Raw genomic sequence first — 9,347 nt, 5'->3', positions numbered from 1 at the left:
TCCTTTCTTTCTTTCTTTCTTTCTTTCTTTCTTTTTCTTTCTTTCTCTTTCTTCTTTCTTTTTCATTCTTTCTTCTTTCTTTTTCTTTCTTTCTTTCTTCTTTCTTTCTTTCTTTTTAGTTTTTATTTAAATTCCATTTAGTTAACATACAGTGTAATATTAATTTCAGGTGTACAGTACAGTGATTCAACAATTTCATATATCACCTGGTGCTCATCACAACAAGTGCGCTCCTTAATCCCCATCACCTAGGTGACCTCCCCTCTGCTAACAACCAGTTTGTTCTCTATAGTTAAGAGTCTGTTTCTTGGTTTGCCTCTTGATGGGTTTCATTTGCAATGTCTGTGAAATATCCAGGAAAAGTTTCAAGTAAGCAGTTTGGAGTTCAAGGAATGAGTGAGGGCTGGAGATGTAGATTGAATTGCCAACACAGAGATAACATTTAAAATCAGAGTAAGGAGTGGAAAATCATCCCCATGGAAAAGAATGTTAACAGAGAGAGAGAGAAAAGAACCCAGAAGCTCCCAGATATGTCTATAGGAGCTATTTGAATGCACATTTTAATTCTTCCCCAAATATTAAATAATATATAAATCTAGCTTTAGGGAAAGTAAAAATGGAAATAGTGAATGCTACAGAAATCAAATGTGAAAATGCTAGGTATTATCTTCTCCCCATAAAATAATCTTGATATCTAATTGGATATATTTTTTTAAATTTTTTATTGTTCTGTTAGTCACCATACATTACATCATTAGTTCTTGATGTAGTGTTCCATGATTCATTGTTTGTGCATAACACCCAGTGCTCCACGCAGAATGTGCCCTCTTTAAACCCATCAGCAGGCTAACCCATTCCCCCACCCTCCTCCCCTCTAGAACCCTCAGTTTGTTTTTCAGAGTCCATCGTCTCTCATGGTTCGTCTCCCCTTCCAATTTACATCCCTTCATTCTTCCCCTCCTGCTATCTTCTTCTTTTTTCTTAACATATGTTGCATTATTTCTTTCAGAAGTACATATCTGTGATTCAACAGTCTTGCACAATTCACAACGCTCACCATAGCATATACCCTCCCCAATGCCTATCACCGAACCACCCCATCCCTTCCACCCCCCACCACTCCAGCTACACTCAGTTTGTTTCCTCAGATTAAAAATTACTCATATCAGTGAGGTCATATGATACATGTCTTTCTCTGATTGACTTATTTCACTCAGCATAACACCCTCCAGTTCCACCCACGTCATTGCAAATGGCAAGATCTCCTTCCTTTTGATGGCTGCATAATATTCCATTGTGTATATATACCACAGCTTCTTTATCCATTCATCTGTTGATGGACATCTTGGCTATTGTGGACATTGCTGCTATAAACATTGGGATGCACGTACCCCTTCGGATCCCTACATTTGTATCTTTGGGGTAAATACCCAGTAGTGAAATTGCTGGATCATATGGAAGCTCTGTTTTCAAATGTTTGAGGAACCTCCATACTGTTTTCCAGAGTGGTTGCACCAGCTTGCATTCCCACCAACAGTGTAGGAGGTTTCCTCTTTCTCCGCATCCCCGCCAACATCTGTCGTTTCCTGACTTGTTAATTTTAGCCATTCTGACTGGTGTGAGATGGTATCTCATTGAGATTTGGATTTGGATTTCCCTGATTCCGATCGATGTTGAGCACTTTTTCGTGTGTCTGTTGGCCATTCGGATGTCTTCTTTGGAAAAATGTCTGTTCATTTCTTATGCCCATTTCTTGATTGGATTATTTGTTCTTTGGGTGTTGAGTTTGATAAGTTCTTTATAGATTTTGGATACTAGCCCTTTATCTGATATGTCATTTGCAAATATTTTCTCCCATTCTCTCCATTGTCTTTTGGTTTTGTGGACTGTTTCTTTTGCTGTGCAAAAGCTTTTTATCTTGATGAAATCCCAATAGTTCATTTTTGCCCTAGCTTCCCTTGCCTTTGGCGGTGTTCCTAGGAAGAAGTTGCTGCAGCTGAGGTCGAAGAGGTTGCTACCTGTGTTCTCCTTTAGGATGTTGATGGACTCCTGTCTCACGTTTAGGTCTTTCAACCATTTAGAGTCTATTTTTGTGTGTGGTGTAAGGAAATGGTCCGGTTTCATTCTTCTGCATGTGGCTGTCCAATTTTCCCAACACCATTTGTTAAAGAGACTGTCTTTTTTCCATTGGACATTCTTTCCTACTTTGTCGAAGATTAGTTGACCATAAAGTTGAGGGTCCATTTCTGGGCTCTCGATTCTGTTCCATTGATCTATGTGTCTGTTTTTGTGCTAGTACCATACTGTCTTGATGATGACAGCTTTGTAATAGAGCTGGAAGTCCGGAATTGTGATGCCGCCAGCTTTGCTTTTCTTTTTCAACATTCTGGCTATTCGGGATCTCTTCTGCTTCCATGCAAATTTTAGTTTTCTTTGTTCCATTTCTTTGAGAAAAGTGGATGGTATTTTGATGGGGATTGCATTGAATGTGTAGATTGCTCTAGGTAGCATTGACATCTTCACAATGTTTGTTCTTCCAATCCATGAGCATGGAACGTTTTTCCATTTCTTTGTGTCTTCTTCAATTTCTTTCATGAGTATTTTATAGTTTTCTGAGTACAGATCTTTTGCCTCTTTGGTTAGATTTATTCCTAGGTATCTTATGGTTTTGGGTGCAATTGTAAATGGGATCGACTCCTTGATTTGTCTCTCTTCTGTCTTGTTGTTGGTGTATAGGAATGCCATTGATTTCTGTGCATTGATTTTATATCCTGCTACTTGACTGAATTCCTGTATGAGTTCTAGCAGTTTTGGGGTGGAGTATTTTGGGTTTTCCAAATACAGTATCATATCATCCACAAAGGGTGAGAGTTTGACTTCCTCTTTGCCGATTTGGATGCCTTTGATTTCTTTTTGTTGTCTGATTGCTGTGGCTAGGACTTCTAATACTACGTTGAAAAGCAGTGGTGAGAGTGGACATCCCTGTCGCGTTCCTGACATTAGGGGAAAAGTTCTCAGCTTTTCCCCATTGAGAATGATATTCGCTGTAGGTTTTTCATAGATGGCTTTTATGATATTGAGGTATGTATCCTCTATCCCTATACTCTGAAGAGTTTTGATCAAGAAAGGATGCTGTAGTTTGTCAAATGCTTTTTCTGCATCTATTGAGAGGATTATATGATTCTTGTTCTTTCTTTTGTTCATGTATTGTATCACGTTGATTGATTTGCGGATGTTAAACCAGCCTTGCAGCCCAAGGATAAATCCCACTTGGTCATGGTGAATAATCCTTTTAATGTACTGTTGGATCCTATTGGCTAGTATTTTGGTGAGAATTTTTGCACCCATGTTCATCAAGGATATTGGTCTGTAATTCTCCTTTTTGATGGGGTCTTTGTCTGGTTTTGGGATCAAGGTAATGCTGGCCTCATAAAATGAGTTTGGAAGTTTTCCTTCCATTTCTATTTTTTGGAACAGTTTCAGGAGAATAGGTATTAATTCTTCTTTAAATGTCTGATAGAATTCCCCTGGGAAGCCATCTGGTCCTGGGCTTTTGGTTGTTGGGAGATTTTTGATGACTGCTTTGATTTCCTTAGTGGTTATAGGTCTGTTCAGGTTTTCTCTTTCATCCTCATTCAATTTTGGTAGTTGATACATCTCTAGGAATGCACCCATTTCTTCCAGGTTATCTAATTTGCTGGCATAGAGTTGCTCATAATATGTTCTTATAATTGTTTGTATTTCTTTGATGTTGGTTGTGATCTCTCCTCTTTCATTCATGATTTTGTTGATTTAGCTCTTTTCTCTTTTCTTTTTGGTAAGTCTGGCCAGGGGTTTATCAATCTTGTTAATTCTTTCAAAGAACCAGCTCCTAGTTTCGTTGCTCTGTTCTCTTTTGGTTTCTATTTCATTGATTTCTGCTCTGATCCTTATTATTTCTCTTCTCCTGCTGGGTTTAGGCTTTATTTGCTGTTCTTTCTCCAGCTCCTTTAGGTGTAGGGTTAGGTTGTGTATTTGAGACCTTTCTTGTTTGAGAAAGGCTTGTATTGCCCTATACTTTCCTCTCAGGACTGCCTTTGCTGCCTCCCAAAGATTTTGAACAGTGGTGTTTTCATTTTCATTGGTTTCCATGAATTTTTTTAATTCTTCTTTAATATCCTGGTTGACCCATTCATTCCTTAGTAGGATGCTCTTTAGCCTCCATGTATTTGAGTTCTTTCCGACTTTCCTCTTGGGATTGAGTTCTAGTTTCAAAGCATTGTGGTCTGAAAATATGCCGGGAATAATCCCAATCTTTTGGTACCGGTTGAGACCTGATTTGTGTTCTAGGATGTGATCAATTCTGCTGAATGTTCCATGGGCACTAGAGAAGAATGTGTATTCCGTTGCTTTGGGATGGAATGTTCTCAATATGTCTATGAAGTCCATTGGTCCAGTGTGTCATTTAAACTCTTTATTTCCCTGTTGAGCTTTTGCTTAGATGATCTGTCCATTTCAGTCAGGGAGGTGTTAAAGTCCCCCAGTATTATTGTATTGTTGTCAATGTGTTTCTTTGATTTTGTTATTAATTGCCTTATATAATTGGCTGCTCCCATGTTAGGGGCATAGGTATGTACAATTGTTAGATCTTCTTGTTGGATAGACCCTTTAAGTAGGATATAGTATCCTTCCTCATCTCTTATTACAGTCTTTGTTTTAAAATCTAATTCGTCTGATATAAGGATTGCCACCCCAGTTTTCTTTTGGTGTCCATTAGCATGGTAAATGGTTTTCCACCCCCTCACTTTCAATGTGGGGGTGTCTTTGCTTCTAAAATGAGTGTCTTGCAGACAGCATATCGATGGGTCTTGTTTTTTAATCCAATCTGATAGCCTGTGTCTTTTGATTGGTGCATTTAGCCCATTTACATTCAGGGTAACTATTGAAAGGTATGAATTTAGTGCCATTGTATTGCCTGTAAGGTGACTGTTACTGTATATTGTCTCTGTTCCTTCTGATCTATGCTGCTTTTAGGCTCTCTCTTTGCTTAGAGGACCCCTTTCAATATTTCTTGGATGACTGGTTTTGTGTTTGCAAATTCTTTTAGTTTTTGTTTGTCCTGGAAGCTTTTTATCTCTCCTTCAATTTTCAATGAGAGCCTAGCTGGATATAGTATTCTTGGCTGCGTATTTTTCTCGTTTAGTCCTCTGAAGATCTCATGCCAGTCCTTTCTGGCCTGCCAGGTCTCTGTGGATAGGTCTGTTTCCAATCTAATATTTCTACCATTGTAGGTTACATATCTCTTCTCCTGAGCTGCTTTCAGGATTTTCTCTTTGTCTCTGAGACTCGTAAGTTTTACTATTAGATGTCGGGGTGTTGACCTATGTTTATTGATTTTGAGAGGGGTTCTCTGTACCTCCTGGATTTTGATGCCTGTTTCCTTCCTCACATTAGGGAAGTTCTCTGCTATTATTTGCTCCAATATACCTTCTGCCCCTCTCTCTCTTTCTTCTTCTTCTGGGATCCCAATTATTCTAATGTTGTTTCATCTTATCGTATCGCTTCTCTCTCAAATTCTGCCCTTGTGATCCTGTAGCTGTTTCTCTCTCTTTTTCTCAGCCTCTTTATTTTCCATGATTTGGTCTTCTATATCACTGATTCTCTCTTCTGCCTCATTTAGCCTAGCAGTTAGTGCCCCCATTTTTGATTGCACCTCATTAATAGCCTTTTTGATTTTGACTTGGTTAGATTTTACTTCTTTTATTTCTCCAGGAAGGGTGTCTCTAATAACTTCCACGCTTTTTTCAAGCCCAGCTAGTATCTTTAAAGTCATGATTCTTAACTCTAGGTCCGACATCGTACTAATGTCCATATTGAATAGGTCCCTGGCAGACGGTACTACCTCTTGTTCTTTTTGCTGAGGTGATTTCTTTCGTCTTGTCATTTTGTCCAGAGGAGAATAGATGAATGAGAGAACAAAATGCTAACAGGTTAACAACGTCCCCAGCAAATATACTCTATACAAATCAGAAAAGACCTGAAACCAGGGGAAAAGAAAGGGAAAGAAAGAGAAAAGAAAGGAAAAAAAAACAAAAAAAAAAATAAAAACAAAAACAGAACAATACAAATAAAACCCAGAATATGATCAAATATGATCAGGCTAGTGTATAGATTAGTGCCACACACTAGATTTTGGGCGTATTTTGGTCTGTTAGAAATAAGTGCCTCCTAAAATTTTAAAGGAAGAAAGACATATATGTACAAAATAAGGGTAGATACAATGAAAGGATGGAAGATGACTGTAAAGATGAAAATTATAAAAGATTTTATAAAAGGAATTGATAAGATAAGAAGTTGTTTGAAAAAAGAAAGAAGAAGATTTAAAAAAAAAAAAGAAAAAGAAAAGGGAGAGAATGTGATCAGGCAGGAGACTAGAACAAAGCCATACACTAGTGATTTAGGGTATATTTTGATCTGTTAGGAGAAACTGTATATCAAAATTTTAAAGAGAGAACAACATATATATATGCCAAAAATAAGGGTGACTACTATGAAGGGATAAAATATGACTCTAAAAATGAAAAATAAATGTTTTTTTAAAAAAGGGGATTGATAAGATGTTGGTTGAAAAAGGGAAAAAGAAAAATTAAAAAAACAGTTAAAAAATTAACTTTGAAAAACTAATGAATCATGGTAAAAAAAAAAAAACCATGAATTCTATGTACAGTATTCCCCTAGCGCTGGAGTTCTCCCATTCTCCTTGATCGGTAAACTTGGTCTTGGCTTGCTGGCTGTTCATACTGATCTTCTGGGGGAGGGGCCTGTTGCTGTGGTTCCCAAATGTCTTTGCTGGAGGTGGAATTGCCCCACCCTTGTCGGTCCAGGCTAAGCAAGCTGCTCGGGTTTGCTCTCAGGAGCTTTTGTTCCCTGCAAGCTCTGGTACAGCTTTGGAGGACCAGGGTGAAAATGGTGGCCTCCCAATCTCCACTTGGAAGAGCTGAGAATTCGGGGCCCCGCTCCTCAGTGCGCCCCCAGAGAAAAGCAATCACTCCTGTCTCCCTGGTCTCCGGCCGCACAGCGTGCTCACCCGGCCTGTGACCGAGCGTTTCTATCTCTGGCACTCGACCCCGTGTGGAGTCTCCAAACCCAGCAGATCCCGGCAGTGCGCTTCTGCGCCGCTCCTCCCGGTGGAGGGAGGGGAGTCTCCCCAGTTCTGCCGCTTGTTGGGTCCCTGCTGGAGGAGCAGTGGCCCAACTGGGCCACAGATCGCAGTTTATGGCAACCCTGAGCTGAGAGCCCGCACTTCGGCTCCGTCTCTGCAACTGGCTTCCCCGCTCCAATACCTGGGAGCTCTGCTGCACTCAGGCACCCCCGGTCTTTCTGTGACCCCGAGGGTCCTGAGACCACACTCTCCCACGAGGGTTCCACCTCCCGCTTAGCCACTGGAGCGACGTCCCTCAGGGGAGCTGACTTCTAAAAGTTCCAATTTTGTGCTCTGGGGTCTATCACTTGCCAGAAGCGGCCAACGGAGGCCCCCTTCCCCGCCGTCTATCCTCCTAAATATCGCCTCGGGTTCACTTCTCCGCACGTCCTACCTTCCAGTAAGTGGTCGCTTCTCTGTTCAGAGAGTTGTTGCTACTCTCTTTTTCGATCTCCTGTTGAGTTCGTAGGTGTTCAGAATGGTTTAATCCCCATTTAGCTGAATTCCTGAGACCAGACGAAATCCAGGTCTCCTACTCCTCCGCCATCTTGCTCCGCCCCCCTATCTAATTGGATATATTTTTTAAAAGAGCAATATTTTTGTGCCTTCTGGGAATATTGCCTTACTTTCTGCTTTGAAAATTGGCACAAATGTAGCTCATGTGACCACTTTCATCTTGTGCTGGAAACTTGTGAAATGACTATAGAACTGAATGAGTTAATTTGCTGCTCGTTTCTAACCAACAGGATTCAGGTGATGAATTCTATGTGTTGTCTAACTTAATTGGGAAATGTGTTTACATTGATAAGCTTCCAGCCGAATTCAATTGAAGGAAAGCTTTCTAATTTCACCTTTCATTTCTTAAAATTTTTTAAGATAGAAGAATGTATAAAAATGGCACCAATGTGTCAATCCATAATAACCAAATCTGTTTGCTTTTTACTTCAAAACAATCATTAGGCCCTACAATAAGACATTTCTTGGTGGTTTTCTTTAGTTCTTCTACAAATGATCATCCTCTGACTCCAGGGACCTATAGATTTTAGTATATGGCCTTCCAGCTTGTATATTATAGTGCTGAACTGTCATCCATAGCATCCATTAGAATGTTATTGACAAAATGTCCACTCGCATTGAACTAAGCACTCGATAAACCACTATAAGTAAATTGTTGTGCTCTTACCTCGAAGGATGGTCTATTGATTCCCCACGCAAGTATGGGCCTAGCAACACAACCCTAGCTACAGTTCCCTTGTGGTACCTGTAAAATGTTGCATAATGTCTTTTTTGAGATCCCCAGAAGTAAAGAATTCTTTTAAACATTTCTTTTTTATATATTGTTGTCTGTGCAGATTATTTTTTTTATTTCACATAGTAAACTGCTAATCATTGCTTTGTCCTTATGGGCTAAAACTCTTCTATTTATAAATTATATTACATAATAAAAGCAGTCCATGCCCATAATAAGAAACTTTGGAATCATTCTCCAAATGTAACTGCATCTAATAATTTTTTTGTGATACTTTCAGAGATTAACTGGGTGTGTGTGTGTGTGTGATATTATCTTTTTTTCCTCAAAAATAATCATACCATTTATGTTTTTTGGAAATTGCTTTGGTGGGGTGACAGTGGAGCTTTGTACTTCTATCTGTCTTGGGAATCTTTCCATGTTTCTACATATTAATTTGTCTCATTCTTCTTAATAGCTGCCATATGTATCATTGCATGCGTTTAGCATAACATATTTATCCAAAATTTCCCTGTTTGTTTTTCTCTCTGTGTTATAATGAGTTTCCATATAAGTGTATCTTTACATACTTGTAAAATCTCCATTTAAAGACATGTGAGATTTTATGGGGCGTCTGGGTGGCTCAGTTGGTTAAGCGACTGCCTTCGGCTCAGGTCATGATCCTGGAGTCCTGGTATCGAGTCCCACGTCGGGCTCCCTGCTCAGCGGGGGGTCTGCTTCTCCCTCTGACCCTCTTCCCTCTCCCCTCTCGTGCTCTCTGTCTCTCATTCTCTCTCTCAAATAAATAAATCTTTAAAAAAAAATAAAGACATGTGAGATTTTCATGTGAATAAGAGAATATATACGTTATCTAAGGGGTCACAATCTCCTACAGCTATAGTGATACATTCAGGAAAGCAGAGGTGAAGAGGGAGAGAA

This window comes from Callorhinus ursinus, unplaced genomic scaffold (genome assembly GCF_003265705.2).
Source record: "Callorhinus ursinus isolate GAN/ISIS: 27379988/994484 unplaced genomic scaffold, GSC_fseal_2.0 scaffold15, whole genome shotgun sequence".
Classification (NCBI taxonomy): Eukaryota; Metazoa; Chordata; class Mammalia; order Carnivora; family Otariidae; genus Callorhinus; species Callorhinus ursinus.
This window is presented reverse-complemented; position numbering follows the sequence as displayed.